Source organism: Rhinolophus sinicus, linkage group LG14 (assembly GCF_036562045.2).
Source record: "Rhinolophus sinicus isolate RSC01 linkage group LG14, ASM3656204v1, whole genome shotgun sequence".
In the NCBI taxonomy this organism is placed as follows: Eukaryota; Metazoa; Chordata; class Mammalia; order Chiroptera; family Rhinolophidae; genus Rhinolophus; species Rhinolophus sinicus.
In genome coordinates this window covers 15,427,200-15,450,728 of record NC_133763.1, presented here as the reverse complement: position 1 = coordinate 15,450,728, position 23,529 = coordinate 15,427,200, and the positions used below count along the sequence as shown (strand labels likewise).

General features: G+C 36.7%; 1 long non-coding RNA gene across 2 annotated transcripts in view; it reads left to right on the top strand.

Moving 5' to 3' along the window:
* LOC109459784 (uncharacterized) overlaps nucleotides 1-23,529 on the top strand; it is an 83,884-nt gene that overhangs the window by 5,104 nt on the left and 55,251 nt on the right. For both annotated transcript variants that reach the window (XR_002139438.2, XR_012491776.1), the window contains exon 2: nucleotides 8,340-8,397. This is a non-coding gene — a long non-coding RNA (uncharacterized LOC109459784). The remainder of the gene's footprint in view (nucleotides 1-8,339; nucleotides 8,398-23,529) is intronic.

The window sequence follows — 23,529 nt, the reverse complement described above, 5'->3', positions numbered from 1 at the left end:
CTCTTGGAGCCCATTTCAGTCTGGGCGAGACCGTTTATGTGATACTTGGGTCGCGCAATCCTAGCTCTGTACCTCTACCTTTCTGTCTATACAATGGCTGCGGAAACATTTTCCAGTTTTCTAAAATAATAATTTAATAAAAACAGTTGTTTTATAAATTTAAACACTTCATTCCTGATGAGACAGCAATGCACATGGTGGTGGTCAATTGCGGTACCTCAATAGGACTATTTCTGTTTCTAGGAATCATGAGTGCTTAAAAACATTATTTTAGGGCTTAATTTTGATATTTGTGGTTAGTCTTTTCTTAGCACCTACCACCACTGGACCTCTGGAGGTTAAATGATTTGTCGAGCATCGTAAAACAACTGGACATCACTGGAAGGCTATTGAATCGTTGAATTACATTTTCTATATTAGTTTCAAATGACTGGCAGCGACAACTTAATACATACATTATGTGATAAAATGGCTAAAAAAATGCACAATTACTAAGTCACTTAAATATAAGAAAGGGACATTATAAATATATAAAAATGGACTCCATATCTCAGAGCAATTGCGCTGTGTGAAGTACACGCACTTTATGAAACTATTTAAATTTCATAAAATTTTTATGACTTACAGGTAAATTTGTCAGCATCTAATTGAGTAAGAGATTCTTGAAAGCTTTCATTGCAATTGTTAATTCAGCATCATTGTTCTCTCAGGCTGTTACGTGACCCAACAGGCTGGGAGAACAATATTGCTGAATATAATTGGCATATGTCAGCAAAATATAATTAGTAACAAGCCTCTTCTCAAATGCTCTTTTTGTTGGTTGAAAAAAAGTTGAAGATTTACTCTGGGATTAAATTGTAGCTTGGATTTCTCTCTCATTTGATTTTAGTAGGTCTTGAAAAAAATGTGAATTAATTTAAATTTTGTATCAAGAAGTATGTATTGATTTCCTATGCTATGCAGACATTGAAGGCTTGTCTTTCCTTCAATGGGTTTTTAGTTAAATTCTGGGTATAAAGGCATTGTATAGAAAATTGGGGACAGTATTATCAAGGGTTATTACAAATCCCCATCCTCCCCACCCCCGTGAAGTTTGAAACAGGTGCCATGACAGGCTATTTCTCAGTGATTGCAGCTTGGTACTTACAGACATCAAAGGCACAGAACTAAAGAAAGTGTTGGAATTGTTTGTTGCAACACCTCCTTCCTATATGTCTGACTCCATGGGTATCATGGCTAATGTTGGTGATGCAGAAAATGTGTTACAGCGGTTTTCTATGTCATTGTATAACAAGATGGATATCATACGGTAGTCAATTTTGAAAAAAAAAAAATACTGCAATATGTAGCTTTTTAAATGGGAACAGAAAAATATGTGCCAAGTTTTTCTTTTTGTGAGCAAAAGAACTTTGCAAAATTTCCTCAGAACCCAAGATTGGAATGAAACATCATTTTAATGAAAGACTGCTTTAGAGTCACATCTAGAAATGTAATCATTTCACCTAAGAATGTTGTGATTTTGAAGTTGTATCCCAGTCTGAGTGAGTGGTCCTATGTGACCCAGCCCTCAGTTTTAGTGGATGGACCTGGAGGAGTAAGGAAGGAGAGGACACAAAAGCATAGCCATTTATACTGGCCCAAACTGGCGATACATGGAGTGCTACATTCACATCAGAGACAGGTCTCAAGGACATCATCATGGCCAAGGTCTTTCTCTGCTTTAACCTAATCTACTAGCTCCACACTCTGGATTCTTTCTCATTTGCTCTCTCACCCTGGATTGGCGGTTCCTTGACACCATCCCTGCCTCCTGAACAGTCTGTCCCTGATCGTCCTCACCTACAGTCCTCATTTCCCTTTTCTTGTCCTTGGGTCCTGTGTTTCTGGGAGCTTGTCTTCTGTTCCTCAGTTCTCCACACAAACCACACTGTCTGGCATTTATGTTTTATATCTCAAGGTACCTCATCATCCTTAACTACACAAGGGTCATTTTAAACACAGAAAATTGCTGCTTATGAACTGGATTTGGGGAGTGGAAGAGACAAGGTGGGGGATCCATCTATCTCTCTATAAACACACAGTCCATTTCAAGTCTTATGGGCAACTATAGTTGATTCAGACTTCTTAAAGATTCATGCAGTGGAATACAACCTGTTAGGCAGAATTAGTTGAATTTAGAAAAAGGTCTGGAAAGCCATGAAAACAATCACAACTATTGACTTAGTGTGGTGATCATTTATATATATATATATATATATATATATATATATATATATATATATATATATAATTTATGTTATACACCTGAAACTAATATAATGTTATATGTCAATTGCACCTCAATAAAAACAAATCACAATTATCCAAAGGAGATTTAGAGGTAAAGGCCACCAACAAATTCTGCTTTTTCCAGGATACTTATCCATAACAAATAATACAGACAGAGGCCAAATAAGCTCATCACAAATAGCAGGCTGTTACAAATAAAGAAACAAAAACTCATAGACATAGACAATAATTTAGTGGTTACCAGAAGGTAAGGAGAGAGGGAGGTGGTAGATGAGGGCAAATGGGATCAAATACATGGTGATGGAAGGAGAACTGACTCTGGGTAGTGAATACCCAATGTGATATATGGATGATGTATTACAGAATTGAAACCTATGTAACTTTACTAACGACTCTCACCCTAATAAACTTTAATAAAAAGAAAACAAAACAGCAAGTAAGCAGGCTGTCACAAAGTGGTGTAACGTAGGGGCAAGCTCTATGTAGATTAAGTGACAATGGAATCTAGGCCACGAGAAAATTTGATAATTACGAACCAAACTTCCAAAACAGATGAATCAAAAGATGAGTATTTGGCATTACCAAAGAATTCTATGCTTTATGAAAAGATCACCAGTAGTTTCAATTTAATAAAATGAGTTCCCCTTATTCATGAACATATGACATGAGTTCTTCAAAATAATAGTTTATCCATTATCTTTCAAGAAAGCAGATTGATAAAATAGGAAGAGAGCTGAATCACAGGTAGGAAAGATGGTAACAAGGTAGGATATTGAAACTTGAGAGGCCTTAGTTTGTTCATCTGTAAAATGGATCAGTGATTTGCAAAATTAAGTTGTGTGGAGATGTGAAGTTGCCATGAAGAGGCTGAGAAGCATGGTATTTTCCCCCTGCTTTAACAAGAATACCTCCAATTTCTGTTTTCTATTTTTAACTTGCCCATGATTGATTTTTTTTGAATCAAGTGCTACACAGCTTAAAAAAATATTTGAAAAATCTTTTTCTAGATGAACTCAGGAAGTGTAGTATGACATACAGGGAAAGATAGGCTTTGGAACAGACAAACCTGGTTTGAGTTCTAACTCTAGCTCTGACAGAGTGTGGGGAGATCAAAACACATATTGAGAGTTGTATTTTAGAAATATGGTCTTGGTGGCTATGAGGGATGGGTGTGAAGGAATGAGGCGGGAAGAAAGGAACATTTTTAGGAGATTTTGAAACAGTCGATATGAAATAATGTATCTGACTCAAGCAATGGCAATCAATATTGACTTGGGAATATAGATTTAAGAGATGTTTGACAGAATCTATAGAAATAAATACTGTTAAGGTTTATGGGATGAGGATATAGTCAAGAATGACTGCCATTTTCTGGTGACATTGACGGAAGGGAAATCCAGGGAGAGGAGCCCTTTTGGGGAGATCTATGTTGACTCCCCATCTGCACATATCGTGTTTGAAAGAACAAGTGGGTGTATTTATTAGGGTCTGGAGTATAGAAACAAGACCTCGATATTATAGAGAGAAATGAAAAGTTTTTATGTCTGAAAATATAGAAATCATTGGAAACCACAGTAAAAAACTAAGACCTTTTCAAGGGGAGAGGGTCTATGAGGAAATTAATTCTGAATGCCCTTAGGTATCCGTTGCATTTAATTTCATTCCTCTGCATCTAGAATGGTGTTAGTTATATAAAATCTGTATTAGTCAGGATTCTCCAGAGAAGCAGAACCAATAAGATGTGATATATATATATATATATATATATATATATATATATATATATATGAAGAGATTTATTATAAGGAATTGACACACATGACTATGGAGGCTGAGAAGTCCCACCATCTGCCATCTGTAAGCTGGAGACCCAGGAAAGTCAGCAGTATAATTTAGTCTGAGTCTGAAGACCTGAGAACCAGGAGTGTCAAGGGCAAGAGAAGATGGATGTCCCAACTGAAGCAATCAGGCAGGAAAGGATAAACTCTTCTTTCTTCTGCCTTTTTGTTCTCCTCAGGTCCTCAGGGGATTGGGTAATGCCCATCACATTGGGGAAGGAAAACTGCTCTGCTGCGTCCACCAGTTCAAATGCTAATTTTATTCAGAAACCTCCTCACAGATACAGCCAGAAATAATATTTAGCCAAATATCTGGGCATCCCATGATCTAGTCAAGTTAAGCTATAAAGGTAACCATCACAGCATCCTTTGGTGAATTGAAAAAATAGTCATGAAATCATTTTTTGTGTATGTGTTTTGTGGTTCATATAAGTAACCCTGGTTGAGAAAAGTATGAAAAAAACACCAAATTTAAAATCCTGAGTTACTCTGAAGGAGCGCACAGTGCAGTATATAGATTCACCTGCTAACAAATAACACTAACACTTATAGCAGACAAGTGTAACAGTATCAGGACTACTAAGCAAGTCAGCTTCTCTCTCTCTCTCTCTCTCTCTCTCTCTCTCTCTCTCTCTCTCCTTTATCTTGGCTTCTTTATCCAGCTAGCATTCTTTGTAACAAAGCCCCCTGCAGCTTGAGGATGTTATCCTCTTCAATTCAGCAATCCCAATGAAAATGCACATCTTTCCCACCAGTTCCAATAAAAGTTCCCAAAATGATACCTGTTGGCCTGGTTTAGATTTTGCGCCCCTTCCTGAACCAATCACTGAGGCCCTGGGAATGGAATACACTGATGACGTGGGCCTGTGTCATGAACTGCTGAAGGGATATGAGGGGTTCCAGAAGATGCACAGGGACTAGAAAGTGGGAGGAGAATGCTCACCCAGGATGCAGTCATCATGAGAAAGAAGCAGGGATAGCAAGATGGCCAAACTGACACATGCGCACCTCCACAGCATAGGGGACCAGTGACTGACCTCTCCTTCGGAGTCAAAGAAGCCTTCATGGTGAGCTGGACCATGGAGGCTGATAGGATTTTACTCAGACCATACAGCAGCATTTAGTATTGTGTACATTCCTGGTGCTGGGGGTATAACTGAACTGGAAACCTATCATCTTGTGCTAAATATGGAAAAGATAGAAGGCCAAACTTCAAATGTTAGCCACATTTACAAATGTAATAAATTTGCTCCTGCAACTACAAAGAGTCTACGCATTCTTCATCTTTGGGCTGTGAAATTTTGGAAACGTGAATTAAAAATAAAATGGCCCATATTGCACTGGTGATTTTTAAAAGGGGGTTGCTGAGAAATGCTCTGACTTTGAATAGAAAACCAAGGTAAGCTTTCACAGTGGGACATACAGATCTGGGTTGAGAACAAACATTCCTGGGAGAAGGAAATATCACACTCTACTCTAAGCAGTGACTTATGGGGTGGTAGTGGGGGTCACTTATTGGGTAGTGGAGGAGATTAATATCTTGCTGTAAATTTATAAGAGATTAAGTTCCTGCATTTAAAAGAAAAATCAGGGACCTACCAAACCAAACAAAACCTTTCTGCAGTGCAGAAGTCATCCCTCTGAACAAAACAGAAAATTTTACCTAAGAAAAGATGGAATATTAGAATGTTCGTATATACAAATAATTCCAAAAGCAAAGTGGATTATTTTTTTTTTCATTCTCATTTCGCATATGACCTGAAGTTTTGAGACAAAAATAGTAATCGAGAAATGCTCCTACCTATTTTTTTTAAAAAAACCTTCAACTTGAAAATAAGAAATCAGAATTATTTAATGCTCAAAAGGTCAAATGGTTTATGGCAAATGATATTTGAGGAAATGTTTTTGGATTTCAAAGTAAATTATTGAAGTAATAAGGCAGAGATAATAAGCATGGTAATTTTGTACAATGATTTATATTTTTATAGAGAAATTTAGAGTCACAAAAAGGTAAGCATAGGTTTGTGCATTTAAATGGTTTAAAGTAAAGACAATTGGGGAGCCTCTCTGTGTCAATGAATCGTGCTCACAGTGACAGAAGTAGTGAGTCAGTTTTTACATATACTAGTTTAATCTAAAGTTGCGAATTTGAATATTAATCTTTATACCCTATAAATACTATAAATAATTTGTACCATGAAATTTACTCATCCATTTATTTTTTAATCACCTATTCAACAAATATTTCTAGTAACCCTTTGTGCCAGACCCTTTCAGAGTGCTGGGGAAAGAAGAATCAATAAAATACAGCCCCGGCATTGAGGAACTCACAGTCTATTGAGAGTGCTGGCGGTGTAAATACATAATTAAATCCTTAGTCCATGCCTGAGGAGTTCAATTAACTTTGTGTCAAATGACAAACATTAAGTCGGTTTGGTCCTCACAAAATGCTACGTTTTGTTTTAAATGTCAGTGTGTACCCTGCTTTTAAGTGTTTAGTAGGGCTGCTTCACCCATGGTGAACAAAGGCAAGTTTCTCTGAGCATGTCCCGGAGAAGAATCTAGAACAAACCTTGGGAATGGATGGCACACTCTCTTCCTGCCCAATTTCATAGTTCTCTTGCTTATTCATTTGTGTACTTCGTAAATGCCTGTCTCCTCCTCGATAATGTAAGCTTCATGAAAGTAGAAACCTTGAAAGTGATGACTGTATCTTCAAAAAGTACCACAGGATGGACGGACATATAGTGACTATACAGAAGGTGCCCCCCCCCCCAAAAAAAAAAAAGTACATATATTTTAAGAAAGGAAAAAACTGTATTAAAATTTAATACTCAGTATACACTGATAACAAAAGATGAATACAAGTCATGTGTATACATTTTTTTGGCACCCCCAGTAGAATGAACTTGTGAACATTTCAGCAAGAATGACAGACATCAAGACTTTCATCAAAAAACAGCTGGAGAATCAATGTTCAGTGTAGGGTAGAGATAAACTTACTTCACGGTCTTACTAATGTGAATGTGTATTATACACATAAATTTATAGATATACATGCAAACTTACATATGCATACACAGATCTATTTATCATTTATACATATTTAAAAATGTGTATAGATATATTTATTTATACACATATAAATACTATAGAAAATATAAAGCATATACAAAAGTAGGCAGAAGAGTATAATGAATCTCCCCCGTGGGTCTATCAACCACCTTTAACAGTTATCAATTCATGGTTAATCTTGTTTCATGAACAGAATCCCTCACTTCTCTCTGTGTCTGGATTGTTGTAAAGCAAATTCCAGATGTATTATTTCTTGTAATTTGAATGCGTACTCTGAAAACATAAAACCAACCATAATAACACTTAATAATTCCTTAATATTTTAAATATATAGTGTTTTCAAAATGTGTATTTAAATTTTTTTTTTTTTAATCTAAAATACTTTTTCTAGAACACTTTTCCACATCCCATCTTTTTTTCAAATGAACTTTTGATTCTTAAGTTCCATGTAGTTAGAAATAGTGGCTGTTTTTTTTTTCTTAACTTGGAACATTTTTTAGCTTTCAAAAGTGAACTGCTTTTTAAGTTGTCTCAGGGATAAGATTGCCAAACATTATTATACAGCATTATTATTTCTTTTGCTGTGTTTTCCCATGATTTTTTTTTTAATCCCTCTCAGTCTTCTCATTTTGTTAATCTGCCATCAGATGATAAATTGCTTCCAAAGAGTACATGATCCTGAAACTCTGTCTAATGAATTGTCTGAATTTGTAGATAGCCAATAAGTATTTGTTGATTTTATTTTATTCTGGTGTTTGGATAATAGGGAGTTTGATAGTAATTTGAGTTGTTATATAGGAGTAATCTTGCCTATTTTTCAATAAGCTGTAGTTTTGGTCTCTCGCTCTCTCTTTCTCTCTCTCTCTCTGTTTCTCCCTCTCTCTCTCCATCCCTCCACCTCTCCCTCTCTCACCTTGGGCTGGTCCAATTTCTTAAGGCAGTCCTAGATAATGTTAAGTAATTGATTTCATCATGACTTGTTAATAAGGATAAGAAACATAATCATCACAGGTTTGCAGTATCCTGGCAGAAAGGCACAATTTGGTGGAAAAACAGAAAATTGTAGTGAGTTTCCGTAAACATGGCATCTTTCTGCCAGATTTCCAATTGTTAATAAATTACATTCTTGTTCTTCAGGTCAGGATGCTAAACTGAAATGTCGGTGTAAGCGCTCCCTCAGTGGTTCACTAATTTGGTGAGTAAGAGCATGCTAACGAATCCTTACTAGCTGCAGCCAACAATACATGCCACGTGTCACAGTGCATCACCAAGGCTGGTCTTTTTTCTCCCTTCCAAATATTGCATTCCATCTATCTAACATTGTCACATATTCATCAGCTAGCCTCAGACTGGTGGATAAAGGAGTGATGGAAACATCCCTGGAGACTCAGAGATTTGCCTCTGGTTTTGATGGGATATTATTCTCAGGATTCGCACATTTATTGACCCCAATACTAGTGAGGTCAACATGACAATGCAGTGTGTATTGATTTGGTTCAATTCAGGAATTGCTCATTTATCGTTTATATTTATGTAAATAAAGCACTAGTCTTTCATCTTCCAATTACAACATGTTACTGAATTAATGTGATTAAAGATGAAGCTCGACTAATGTTAACAGGGTCTTTCTTTCTGTCATAAAGTGCAAAGGAACAATCATGTAAAATTAATATATTTCTAAAAAGGTGAATATGCATTCCAGCGTCAGTTATTATGAACTCTCTCTTCTTTTTCTCTCTTGTTCAAGCCAATTTCATGCTAAAATACCTTGACATAGTTTCTTTTTATTCCTGGCCTGCCCCTCTGTTCTATGCCTGCATCTCCAAATTATATTATGTGGTATATTTTTCTATAAATGGGAATATGATATCTTTGAGATGAACAAGGTTGGCAGGAATTTAGTATCCGTAGCATATGAAGAGTTTTGAACAGACATGTCTGTTATTTTTATTGAAATATTTTCAGCTATCTATTTTTCTTAACACAATGATTTAAAAGACAGTGTATGGAGTAGGAATTACGAATTCATGCATTTGGCAACTGAACTGCTTTTTCCTAGGTCATTGCTTTGTTGTCTAAGCTTGAAATCACATTTTGGAGCCAATAATATAGGAGACACACAGCTATGACCCAAGAGATAAATCTTTTTTTTTTTTTTTTTTTTAATGGGGGAGGGGAAATTAAGTATAGGACTCTGAAGGATTATATGGTCCTTGCTCTAATTTCTGTAACGGAACAGCTCTGGCCACTGAAGTATAAACAAACATATATGCTCTATTTATAATTGGTTTGATATCTTGACTTTCATTACTGTTTGGTACCAAAATCATTTTACTGAAAGATGGCAATAACAAAGGGCCTTTGGTATCTGTTTCACCTCATCACTTACCCAGCCAGTATAAAAATAAATTGAGAAGTGCATTCTGTAAGGGCAGAATTTTATGGAAAACACAGTGCCGTTGATTTTGCGGTCTATTTCTTAAACTTATCAAACTATATCACCACCAGGAGACATTTGCTGTGGGGACAAGAGATTCATTCCTAAACACTCCCTTTGGCTGCCAGGTAAGGGATATTCAAGAACTGACAGCAGCATAGCATTTAAGGGCACCAGTCTGCTACAAAAAATGAATATAGAGGAGATGGAATCACTAGGTATTGAGCAGCAGGAAAGGAAATGATTTGTGCTGCCTGCTGATATATAAAGGTATATTATGCACAATAAGAACAGCTTAGTTCCCTCGGCCCTGTAGCTTCCCACCTTCTAGAACTGAAGGTACATAATGTACAGGATCAGTTTATCTTCCAGCGTGGCCGGGGCAATTATTTGGTATTGATTTTCTGAAAGTTTGGTCTTACATGTCAGCATTTTGTTGGCAAACTTGGCAACATAATCCAATCAAGTCGGTTCAGAGATGAGTGGAGGTGGAGATAAATCCTCACGAGCCAGTCCTTTGCATGGTCCGTAGGTAGCCCCCTGCATTAAGAAGGCTCTGGCCACTGCGCTGCCTCGTTAGGGGAATTGTAATCGTGGGGAATCCCTGGGCCTGATTGCGGCTCTCCTCCCAGTTGTGCACTTTTGACCTCTGTATTGATTCTGTCTTCTCATCAAAAGCGCTGATGTAATTCCATGCGCTAGGATCACGCAGTGATTTGCATTGAAGAGCTGCAACTGTGCGCTGACCCCCAGCCATTTCATCAGAATGAAAGTAGACCAAATGGCAGATGCGTTTCCCCATAATATTAAAATCTATTGTGCCATTCGGTAGGTTTCCTTATCATATATATAGAAAAAGAACATACACCACCCGCTCCAGATTTTGATTTCATTCCAACCAGAAATTGGGAAATTCTTCAAAACACAACAGGGATCAAAAAGGATTTTATGGATTTCCACATTCAGGCCAGTAAAGAGCATTTCTATTTGTTAAAGCTTAACACAAAATGATGAAAGTATCTGAATACATTTTCAGAAATTACAGCACTTTAAAAAATTATTTTAGTTTTTTTTCCAGTGATTTCTTACCAATGTACACGCATCATGGAGCCTATTCATTGCTTATCTACCTACGTATAGTAAATAGAAATACCGTTTAAGAATTCTCTGAGGAAAATAGTAGCTCTTTCATCAAAAAATCCAAAGCAATCTAAATATTGACCATTACATTATTTTGTTTCTCCTTCCCTCTCCCTCCTCTTTTTGCTCCTCTCCTCCCTCCTCCTTTAATCAGGGTGGAAAATGGGGAGGAAACCCCTTCTGAAACACAGACACCCAAAGAGAACTTCACCATAAATCAATGTAAATCTATAGTTACCTGCATTGTGTTCTGCTTTCCCATCTTACCTGTAGATCCTAATCATTCTCATTTATTAATTTCAATCGATAAGTATTTATTGAGACTATATGTATAGGTTCTGGGAAGTCAGTGATGAAGAAAACAGATATGGTCCCTCATGGAACTGACAATCCAAATGGGGAGACAACCAACAAATAATTATACAAATAAATATAATAAGGAGGAAAACGTTTATGTTAGCAGCAGACAGTATAAATTATTCTGTGAGTGAAAGTGTAGTTATTTGGAAAAATACTGAAAATGGCTTGATGGGGGGTCGGAGATGGGACCATTGTTTGGATACCAAGTGGGGGTGGGGGGGTTACCAGTTGTCCTATGTAGGGGGAGGGAGAAGAGACGTACTGGAGTTAGAACCAAAACAGAGGAAGAAAGCTATGAGGTGTTTTGCAATCCTTCAGACTCATGAAAACCTTGATAGTGGATCATCTATGAAAAAACCGTGAAAGAGTGGTCCCATATGCTCAGTTCAATGAGAAATTAAATCAAGGTGGCACAGGGAGAGAGAGGGGCTATGGTTTGTTAAATGCTCTGGGTTTGGCAGAAAGTATGGGAATACTCTGGATACTCCAAGTATAGGCTAGGAACTTGGAGGCTCAAGCCAATAGTTCATAATTTCCTTTCTTTCTTTCTTTTTTTTTTTTTTTGAAAAAGAATCTTCAATAAGTGCTGTGAAGATAAATTTCAGAGAGTATTAAGGTTTCTAGTTTAGATTGGGGTTGAGACCTCTTGGTTTTTCAGATCTAGAGGACACTTGATTTCACTTTAAAAGAAGAGTTGGAGCTCTTATTTTCTCTATGAGAAAATAATTGCAAAAATATTTGAGCTTACAAAAATGTTAAATTAGGAAATATTGATCACAATTTAGATTGTATAATAAATTTAAAGTTTATATTATAGTTTAATAAAAGTTATTTTAATAAACCCTTAGAGTAATCCTATGAAAAACTAAGGACGAGACAATTGACATTCAGTGACTTGATAACAGCTAGTCGGTACTAAGTGGCAAAGGCAGAACTTGAATCGATGTCTTCTCCTTATAAACACTGTTCTTTCCATTAACTTTATAGCATAGTATTTTAAGTTGTAAAAGCATTCAGCAGTGTTTTTTCTTTAAATAGTTATCTGCTTCAATAAATATAAAAGAGTGCTCAAATTTTTTTTTTTAAAGCACATTTCATTTAAATTTCTAGAACTGTATGTATTGAATACATTCAAGTTTACTTCTAGAGACTCTGTACTTGTGGCCTGTAGAGGACTACAAGGGTTTTCAAATGGGCTGCCCCATATACTTCTCATTGGCCTGGAAGCAGCAAGATATGGGATGAGATCTTTACTGGGGGTTGGGCGTCCTCTAGATTCCTACCTTTAGAAGCCAGGCTAAAAATAGCAGCAACACTGGGAGGCGGAGGGGAGTGACAACAGCCCTGTCCCTGAGATAAGCTCCTACAGAGAAATAGATGGTGTCCTTCATAATCTCTGTGGTGTTGACTTTTGTCTCGGGGGAAAGTGGTTTAGAAAGCCTTTGACTAATCCCGTCTCTTCCATCATATTCCTGGGTTTAATATTTCACGGTCCAAGCTCAGTTCTATGACTCACATCGACAGCATGATTGTACTTACTTATCATTATTTAAATCAATTATTAGATAACAGATAATCGAGTGGACTGTCCTTTGTATAAGTAGAATATGATGGTTAGCCAAGGTTTCCACACGTTCATTGCTCATTTATTATTGTTTATTATCTGTAGTTTAGTTAGGGGAGAAGTCGCTGAGCTTGGATTCTCAAGCTTAAGGTTTAAAGCCCAGCTTCACGACTTTCTCTGAGGTCTGATCCCAGGTAAGTTATTTAAGCTTTCTAGGCTTTAGGCTCATCATCAATAAAATGGGGTTATTGATACCTAAGTTATAAAATACTTTTTTAGGATGAAATTAAATTTCAAATATGAAATAAACTAATGCAGGGCTTTTTGTCTCTTTCTTTAATTCATCTGTGAGATAAACAGACCAAATTAGGGGTGCTGTCCATGGCCAGGGAACAGTATGCATCGGGTGGACCCAGAAAGAATATTATCATCTTCTCTTATTAGCATCTAGATATTTAGACTCAGATTCTGGGATGAAGGTGACCTGCAAACAGATGCCGTGGTTCTTTTCCTCGTCTGTGAACTTTCCTGTTGCCACTTGATTACACTCCCTTTTGCAAGAGTCAAAAGTTTTGATCAGAAATGAAAGGTAGAATCAATGATTTCAGGCCCCAGGTGTTTTTAACTTATTTTAATGCCATGTGTCCCTACCCTTCCTGTATATTAAATTCACCCTGAATGTACTTCAGAAAATCAAAGTCCATGAGTGCAGCTTTGCATGTGAGGTGATGGGGAGTCATGGCACTGCTTCATCATGGTAGGAAATACTTGCAAGAAAATTGTGGATGTTTTTATTCAGAAGCAGATTTCACCTCCTCTCCCTGGGAGCTCTCTGGGATGCTCTGAAGCTACTCAAGTTATATGTAAACCAGATATATGCATGCATCATTTCCAATGACAATAACGTTGGGAAATGTTAAACAGCTTCCCACCTCAGATGGCCTCATCTCAAATATTGATCGTAGCAGATAACAATAGTGTTGGTTAAGTGATTAGAATCAAGGACATTTAGGCCAAGAAAGATGGATCTTTTTGAGTGTGCCTGATCTTAATTTACTGCCTTTTTTTGTATTAGTTAATTTGTCTTATTTTCAGGTTAGAAGTCCCTTGCATGTTGACTGTCATCTGTCTTTTTCAGATTCATTTACAGGAAAGAGAAAATGTTCCTAAAATTATTTTGTACCTTAAGAAACATTACCTTTGACAACCAGGTGTCCGATGAGTATTTTGATGTTGCTGCTGAGAAGTATGGGCCATGTCTATTTAAATTAATTCATTCTGAGGCTGGATATATGTCAGCATTTCATGCATCAATTCTTATTAGGATGAAATACAAAAGATTAGAAGACATACTAAGGATTGCAGCTTTTCTCTAAGATTAAAATCTTTGAGATATTTTTCTTTAATGAGAAAAACATTAGGAGGCAAATTTAGCATTTACAACAGCATATGACTATTGTGACATGTGACCTGCACTTGTTTATGGTGTCAAAACCTTATTTGCCAGGGTTGCTCTTATGTATTGTGAATTTGCATATATGTGAAGGGGTTATATGTTGCGATTAATTTTAGAGACTAAAAATATAAATATACAAGAATGATGTAAGACAAGAATATATTTCCTACATTGCAGTAATGATTGGCTTTGCTTTTGATAACTTAAATTGTTACCACTTAGTATTTACAAAATGTATTTAAAAAATTTCACAGGGCCATCTGAATTACCTCTTTGGTTAGTCAGAAAGAAAGCCTGTGATATATGGCAGTGCTATTTTCATATCACAGGTGTGGAAAATGTGGTGCACAGATGGTGAGAGAGCAGACGTGCTATGGGGGCCAAAAAGGTGACCAGTGAGGGCACCCACCAATGGGGGGGGGGGCGTCTCAAACATAGTGGGAAGAGCTACCAGTTGGGAATGTGAAAATCTGCCTGCCCTTCTCCCATCGTGCTCAGAGATTTTATAAGGTTGGGCTTAGCCTATGGAATCATGAACATCTGGCTCTTATTTCCAAGCTATAAAACAGCTCCACTCCATGCTTACCTGAGAGGAGGTGAGTATCACTAATTCAGCCGCATTTCCCACCTGTCTTTGTCGAGTGCATCAACATAAAGAGTATATTACATAGAAACACTCTGACCACATCTGAATGTTATCAAGAAGTATTTTGTTTCCAGGTTGGTAAACCACATCCCCAGAGCCTCTAACCCTGCCCTATGTTGCATTTTGGATACATTCCTAAATGATGATTTTTCTACGGATTGCTTTTCCCTATATCAATGTATAGAGAAGCTGAATGTTTCAACCCTTCCATAGTGACACGTGATGTGCCTGATTGTTTGCTGATGGTGATTTGGAATATTGATGCTTCAGAAAAAGAACTGCATCGAACAGGCAATCCGCACAGCTCACACACGCCACAAAGAGCATGTGATATAAATAAAGTGTCAACCGGGTGCTGCAGCTTTGTGCAGACTCATTTTCAAATTTTCCTTTTTGAATTATTAAATAGACCATGTCAGAACAACTCTGATTATTATCCAATCCATATGCTTCAACACCAACCTTTTATGTAATATCAAGTGACTGCAATGATCAATTGGACCAATCACGAATGCTCCCTACTTCTGGAAATGATTCAAGCACTTGGGCATACTGCGGCATTCTATGCAGGTCCCACAACACCTGCTGCATTGCAGACAGAGGCGGCCACAGCACTATCTGCTTTTAGGAATGTGTGCAGGCTGCAAAAATATATTTAGGTCATTTTCAAGAATTTTAAGCACAAGTCCATCTTTTTGCAATTTTAAGCCTGTTTGGATGGATTAGCTATCACACTGTTATCCTACAATACCTCTACATGGCAGAATTAAGTACATAAGCTACGTAGATTGTAAATAATATGTGATAGTGCATATTTCTGAGAGCCACAGTATGAAAAAATAAAACGCCATCTTCGATTTTTGAACAAATTTGGTATCTGCTGGAAGCAGAGACTAGTATGTAGGCATGTAGCCACGTGTAATTTATAAAATGTGATAAAATGATCATCTCTCACCTACACTAATACACAGTTTATCTAGATAAATAACTCTTAGAATGAACACGGTGGATGCCTTCAGGGTCTTAGGCATTTAATTAAAATGGAACAAAAATATTAACTGTCGGCTTTGGGATTTTAGCATCCTCTCTTGAAAAGGATATCCTTTAGTCTGAGAACAGATTTGTGACATTCACAGGGAACAAATGTGAGGTGGTATTTTTCTAGTCCTCAGGAAATAGAGGCTAAAAATGCATGGTATAGAAATCTTCAGATGAAATGGTTTCCTGAGAATGCCTCTGTTCCCCCACGGCAGCTCCCTCCCAGGGCCTGGGACTGAGGGCGGAATGCAGGGGCCTCTCGGATAATTGCCAGTGACTGGAGGTAGCCCGCTCTTGGGCACTTTCGCCTTCGTCCCGGTGTGCGGCCATAACTCACAATGACTGCTGAAGCAGAGGGCTCTCTTTCTATTTATTGCCTGTGTGTGATTTTGACGTTGGACACAGGGAGGCAGGGCGAAGCAGTGGCAGAGCCCAAGCCTGGCGAAGAAGAGCCCTGGAGCCAACTGCTTTCCAGAACCACAGATTACAGGAGGCTCCACTGCTTCCCACTTAACCCTAAAAACACATCCCAAGCTGCAATGCGAGGGGCACATTCATGACTCGTTTTAATCGTTCCATTGTCTCCTGAAAATTGATTTGGGTTTTCTTTGAGTCAGTTTTTCTAGTAAAACACTGGCTACCTTTATGTGACAAACTCTGCCTCTTTAAATACATAGATTGTACACATATCATGTGCATTTTTGGGGGCTATTTTTGCTCTATTTTATGGGATTTGGAATACAAAGGAAGAAAAGAAAAGCTTTGTATTATAATGCACTAATACCCTATTGCTGAACAAATTAATCTGGATATTTGTCCTCAATTTTGATAATAGATGGCATGCTGACAAAGTGTGAAGTTATTACTATAAATGAATGGGGTATTTTTTTACATAGTAGATTCAGTGTTCATATAACATAGTTTAAAGGCTCTATTGCATATGTGTAGATTTTCAGCATTCTTGAAAGAGATCAGAAATGGTCTCAAAACTTGAGAAAAAATAATGAGTAAGGAGTTAGATTTTTAAACTCACTTTCAGTTCTTGTTTGAATTACTCATTTTTCACTGGTCGATCTGGAAAATAGGATATTTTCTAATAAAAGAACAATTGTGATGGGATTTAATTGGTATAGTTTGTGAAATAATTTCATAGGTCTGGAACAATGATGCTATTCAAAATGGGCAAACGTGAGATGACATGTTGATAACAGATAAACTAAAGGCAGTAGGTCACGTGTATGTTGTGTGTGTGTGTGTGTGTGTGTGTGTGTGTGTGTGTCCTTTTCTCATCATACCTGGAGACTCCTACAACACTTATAATCAAAATATAACCCTTACAATTTCAAGTGGAAAACAAATTTAGGCAGCCAATTGTTAACAATCCAACTTAATAAGCACACAGTTTGTTTTTTCCCTTCAGGTACATTTCAGTCATCAGTGTTGACAAACAATAGCCAAAAAGGGGTACTTCAACATTTCAAAATCAATGTCAGGAGAGAAAAGGGCTTGGGTATACTAGTCTATATATTTGCCTCATGGGCAATGGAAATAAGCTCTTATGATTTCATAGTGTTCTAGCCTCTCTCCCCTCCCCCCTTCATTTGATCACATTATTCACACAAAGAACCAATGAGCCGTTGTGCCATTAACTTAAAATCCTATATTAATGAGACAGCTACAGTTTTTAATCATTTGAGTTAAGCCTTGAATATTCTGTTTGCTAATATCTTGCATCCATTTAAAATGAGAGCAAGCATTTTATTATAATATTGTATTTGCAAGTAGTGAATAAAATACAGATTTTTTTTTTGTAAAGTTGTCAAACATTCTGAAGACAGTGTCTTATTCTTAAGCGGTTAATCTTAACTCTAAAAATATGGATAAAAAATTATATATATATATATATATATATATATATATATATATATATATATATATATATATATATTTCCCAGAGAATCATCTAGGGAGGTCCTGGAACTTTGTTTTTCTTGCAAAACTTTTGGGTGGCAGTAAATACATACACAAATTGTGTGATAAGTGAACTTCCATCATTTAATAAAAAACAAAAACATTTGAGATAGCACTGAACACCTTATATTTAGTGTCTTCTGAAGTAATCACTGTCTGAATAAAAGAAAGAAGTTTTTGTTTTTGCTTAATCTTTTATTGTGGTAAATTTTCTTTGGTTTATTAAAATAGCTTAGAAAAGCACTTTAAATGAAATTTATACAGTGCCACATTTAACTTTTTTTTTTCTTTTAAGCTAATAACTGTTCTCTAACTTAAAGCAGGATGTCCAGACCACCTTGAATCTGTTGATGTCAATATCACATGAATTAGAAAATTATCTCACCTTTTAAAATTCCTACATAAAAAAGGCAGTAGTGTATTTAACCTCTTGGAAGTTGCTAAGCAAATTATCTGTGAACTAATATTTTTTCTTCTATAATTTTTTTCTTATTTGATGAAAAATTTAATACTGATTGGGATGCCAGTCAAGAAAGGGGTTATGCTATTGACTTCTGAAAGCCTGTTAATGAATACATAGGATAAGTTGTAAAATGTTAATTTTAAATAGTAGGCAAGGTGTTTTAAAATGCAATTTGGTATTGTTTCTCTAATATAAATTATATCACAAATGAAAATCATGAGCAAAATTTAGAAAAAAATAAAAAGAATTAACATAAGTGAAGTTGTAATGGCTAATAAAGATACTAGGCACTTTAAGAGATTTATTGCATCCATATCACTGAACATATACTTTAAAAACAAATGCAGGAAAGTAAAGGGAATTTTCCTTGCCTTGTGTTTTTCACATCTCAGAACCTCCTTAATCTTTTATAGAAGATTTTTATAGGGGCTACTGCGTTGGCATTTTAAAGAATTTTGGGGTCAGCCTAAAGCTAAATCTCAATATCTGGGTGAAATGGCAATTCTATTTGGTTTTGCTGATGAAGAAAGCCATGTTTAATCCACTTGAGATTACAGACAATATAGAACTGAAGCACTGTTTAGGCACATCAGGCTCCCAACCCAGGTCTTCACTTCAAAAATTTGGATAATCTCCCCATTTTAACCTGAAATCAATAGAGCTCCCTTTTCTCCTCACTCTTGTCTTGCCTGCCCTCTTAGCCACATACAGAGGCCCTCTTGCTTGAAATCCTGGAATCGACTTCTTTTTTCTTATCATCATGATGATTTCTGCATAAATAATGAGTCAACCAACCATTTGATCCTATTAACTATCCAGGGCTGCCCAAACCACAAAATTTTGCTAAGCTGTATCTGATGCATTCTTCTGTAGAAGCAACTGCATTCTTCCCAAAGTAGTAGTTATTAGAAACTTTATTTTAGTTACCTTTTTTTTAGCAATAAAATCTAAGCAGGCTGATTGGAATTTCAAATGATTGTCACACTGAATTTGAAAGTCTGTCTTACACAGAATATAACATTTTTCTTATGTTTTAACTAAGTAGAGGCAAGGAGAAGGTCCTTATTTTTTTCTAGCCAAACGTATGTTCTCTATTATTAAATCAAACAGAAAAAAAGAACATCTCACATCTTTGACTAGTTAAGATTTTTCCCCCCAGTCTTTTGTTAGGTTATCAGTTGCTCCTTCTCGCAATATTAACACCCGTTTTCCTCACTTTCTGATTTGGTTTATTCTTAAGGGATGTGCAATCTATGTTAGCACTTGCCAGAGCACACAAAAGCCAATTTGTTAGAAAACAAGGCGTTGCATGATTTTATATATTTGTTTGTTTGTTTGTTTATTTTTAAGCAAGAAGATGAGTGTGAGTACTTGCCTGGTTCCTCTTGCCTGTTTGCTTACAACTAGTTTTCCTTTCTTCACACATGAAGAAGCAAACACTGTCCCTGTCAAATGATAAATGAGGCAGAGTTGGTGACGTGTGTGTTTGTCAACATAAGCAAGATCAAATGATTGCTCAGCAGGAAGAAGCCACGGGAAATCCAATGATTTTTGACTAATTAACAAAATAATAATAATGTCTCTCTAATGATTACCTTGTGCTGGGTCATGGTCTTTTATCAGAGAGATATCCCACCAGTGCAAACTAGTATTTTGAAGACAAACTAGTGATTTCACTTGAAATCATGGATGTGGAACACTTCTGAGAAATCTGAAGCACCCTGTTCTGTATCACTTGAGTAATTGTGAGAACTAAGCCGTAATTGTTGCTTCGCATTGTCGTACAACCAGTGTGGGTTTTAAGTAATACTTTATAAGAAAAAAAACAATGCATATTTTCTAGGACCATTTAAAGTTCAAGATCATTCCATGTACCTAAGGCATTTTACCAGAGGTGTTCTGAGGAGACACTTAATTGAAAATAACAATGTAAATAATTTGTTTCAATATGCTCGCCAGCGTTATATTGTTCCTTACCACACATAGCCATGTTTTGCATGCATCTTTTTTGAAACTTCAAGAAGATATTACTGAATACCTAAATTCTTAGCCCCAGCAAGTGTCACTGGAGCTGACATTTTCTGTGTAGTTCAGCAGTCAACCACTATTTATAGGAAACACAGCGACAGGAGCATGTATCAGGTCGCAGGGTGTGTACGGAGGTCTGTGGATTTATCTTGCCTGAGACATAGTCACAGGATTCCTGGCTCAGGTCAAAGCTACATATTTCTCACTTTCCTGGGTGCCAGATTAACACCTTAAAAATAGAGATCAAGGATGAGTGAGCTTGGAACCAAGGGAAAACTCTCTGGGGGAACTTAGCTTGTCACATGGTGTCTAGGTTGGAAAGTGCTACATGGACCTTGCTGATTTGGGCATTCAAACTGCTGGAATTATATTAAATTTCACCAAGAAAACTGGTAAAATTTCAAAATGATCAGAGGCAAAAGTATCTCATCAAAATAAAAAGCAGACATATTTGAAGTTATTTTTAGACTAGCAAGCTACTTGTTTGCTTGTTTTAAAAAATGTTTACCCTTTATAATATAATACAATTTTTTTCCAGTTTTTCTGTTGTGATCCTTTAGCTGACACATACATTGCAATAACAAAAACACCAAAAACTATGTTTTATTTCTTTATATCCAAACCACCAAGAAAGAAATTTTACTGTTAAGTAGCTTTTGTTTGTGCTCATAGCAGTTAATATAGGGCCCATAGTTATCTTTTTTATTTTCATTTTTTGGGGTCCTAATCCTGTTCACGAAGTTCCTCTGGCATCTTTCTCTCTACCAAGATCACTCCCAGCCTCTTCCAGGAGCAGTGATTTCTATGATAGTAACCTGAGAAAAGCCATAGTAGCGTCTTTCCTTTGTGCAACCCAGGAGAGACCACTAATAGGGAGAGACAGGGGAGGAGGAGGTGACAGCAATGATGGGCACAAGGTAATGAGGGAGAGACCAGGAGGCCTGGGCTAGCACAAGACAAGAGCAGTGCTGATAATATGCTGAGATGGGTGCGGGTGAGAGGATAGAGATTACTCTAATGAGCCACATGGCGGCTCAGAGATTTCTCTTAAGTGTACATCAACCCCAGCAAATTTTCCTATGGCTCTCTGGTTCTGCACTGTCCCACAGAGTTGTCACAAGCCACATGTGTCTACTGAGCACTTGAAATGTGGCTAGTTGAAATGGACACACACTTTAAGTGTAAAATACATGCTTGACTTTTAAAGATTTAGTATTAAAAGGTATTAGAAAACATAAAACATCTCAATCATTTTTATATCAATTACATGTCGAAATTATAATATTTATTTCATTAGAATTCATTTTATATATTTCTTGTTTACTCTTTAAAAGATGGCCACTAGAAAATGTAAAATTACACCTGCGGCTTGTTTTAATAATCACATTTTCTAGTTTGTATATTTGATGCTGTGATATCTTGGAGCCTTGCTGACCTTGAAGGGACTACCTCTCCCCGGGCTAGCCAATTTCTAGAGACAGCAAAGGACTTGCATATGAGAGACACTTCCATATCCAAAAACCAGTCCAGAGCCCATATCCCCAACTAACCCCTTAGTGGGCTCTTATAGTCCTGGCCACTATCCACCTGCCCTAGTCATCCCGAGGCCAGGTACCAGACAACTAGGGACAAACCCTATTCCCTAGAGCCTGCTGAACTTATTTGTGCTAGCCAATTTTAAGCCTGTTTACGCTGCCTCGCCCATTGTTTCCTATGGAAACCACAATAAAGGCTCTTGCCCACTTGTCCCCACCACCACATCTCCCTCCCACCTCCTAACTGACCTTGGTACGTCCCCATGTGTCCCCCCACCCCATGGAATGGTGTGTTCTCTCCTCTTGGGATCTGTAAATATAACAAACTATCTTTTCAAGGGCAGTCATTTCCTCATCTGTTGGCTTTGCCATACTTGAATAATAACAAAACCTACATTTTAAAACACTTGTACCATATTTCTATGGGACAGGGCTGCTAGAAGCTCTATTTCTCCAAATGTAGTCCAGTGATCACCTGTGATGGAATCACCTAAAAAATTAAACATCCAGATTTCTGGGCCCCTTCAGAATTAGCACAGCTCCTGAAACGTAGTATTAGGTCAATAAATGTTAGTTATTATTACTTTAAAATCATAACAACAATAGTACTAATAATAATGATAAAAAGTGGTTTACTTCTGCTTTGAGAAGACCATTCTCCTCTTTATTATTATTTTTTCTTACTATTTTGTGTTTTATATATATGTGTATGCAAACATATTTACATATATGTATGTGTATATATACATATATATGTATATGTGTGTATATATGTATGTATATATATATATATATATATATATATATATATATATATATATAGAGAGAGAGAGAGAGAGAGAGAGAGAGAGAGAGAGAGAGAGAGAGAGAGAGAGAGAGAGTTTGCTATTGGCCAAACTCATGTTTAGTGTTTTATACATAAATTCATTTAATTCTCATGACAACCAATCAAGTAACAAATAAGCAAGAAAAGTAACTTGCCCAGAGTCACACAGCTTGCTGGTGTGGGAGCATACGTTTATTTTTGAATAATACATAATTTATGTATTTCTTTGACATCGTTAGGCACAATACTCACTCAGAAGGATAACAGAATGCATGAGTACAATTTAAGAATTCTAATGAAAACAAATACACGTCTGCGCACCACCAGGAGAAAGGCATGACTCCTCCCTTATCGTGTTTCCATGTTTCTTCACCAGAGGTAACCCACTCTGGCTTTTGTGATTGTCATCCCCCTGCCACACATGCATGTATTTTACTTAATTTCGTGGGCTCTCACACTTGAGATAAATGGACTCATACCACATGTATTCCACTGTGGTTTGCTTCTTTTGCTCGCTATATGTCTAGGAGATCCATCCATGTTGATGAGTCTCATTGCAGTCCACTAGTTTTCACTGCCATACTGAATTCTATTGTATGAATATTGTTTTGGTTGACATTTTTCTGTTTGCCACTTGGGTTGTTTTATGCTTTTTTGCTATTAAGAACAATACCACTAGAAATACTGTACTTTTTTTCCTGTCCCTGAACATTTTCAATGATGTGTATTCTTTCTTTAAAAAACACACAACAACTAATATTAACTAGTATTAGTTAACTGATATTAACTAATGTTTTAAATGAATATTAGACTTACAGGAAGTTGCAAAAATCATACAGAAAGTTCCTGCAGACCTCTTATCT